This window comes from Penaeus monodon, chromosome 19 (assembly GCF_015228065.2).
Source record: "Penaeus monodon isolate SGIC_2016 chromosome 19, NSTDA_Pmon_1, whole genome shotgun sequence".
Classification (NCBI taxonomy): domain Eukaryota; kingdom Metazoa; phylum Arthropoda; class Malacostraca; order Decapoda; family Penaeidae; genus Penaeus; species Penaeus monodon.
Window position 1 is genome coordinate 12,814,890 of NC_051404.1, and position 482 is coordinate 12,815,371.

Here is a 482-nt window from a genome sequence, read left to right on the forward strand (position 1 = left end):
AAAACGTGTCTAGCTCAATTGTGTAAAATCCCTTGTTTCTAGGCAGATTGAACGCATAAGCTTATAAATCTTTAAGAACACGTGATACTTCCTTCAGTATCTTTAAATTTCTCTTGCCGACACGAAATAAGGATGAGAAGACCGTATAGATAATTAACACTTTTTACCTACAAAGTTTTATAATATAGAAATAATTATATCCCAAACCCATAAAGTTCACCCTTTGTATAAGTGCCCCAAGTCGCAAATGTTAAAAGAAATGAATAAAACTCCTCTTCTTCTCCTATTAATGTCTCTTGCCCTCATAAACTTGTTGAAATTGCCTAAATCTTGCAATAAAAAGTAAGTTTGGACGTATTTTACCCATAGCCAATGACAGAATGATGCGGGGTAATCTGAAAAAAAGGGAAAACGGCACTATGGCCTTATTAAGGGGAGCCAGCCGGAAAATGACGCTGTTTCGTATAATTTTAGTGTCTGAA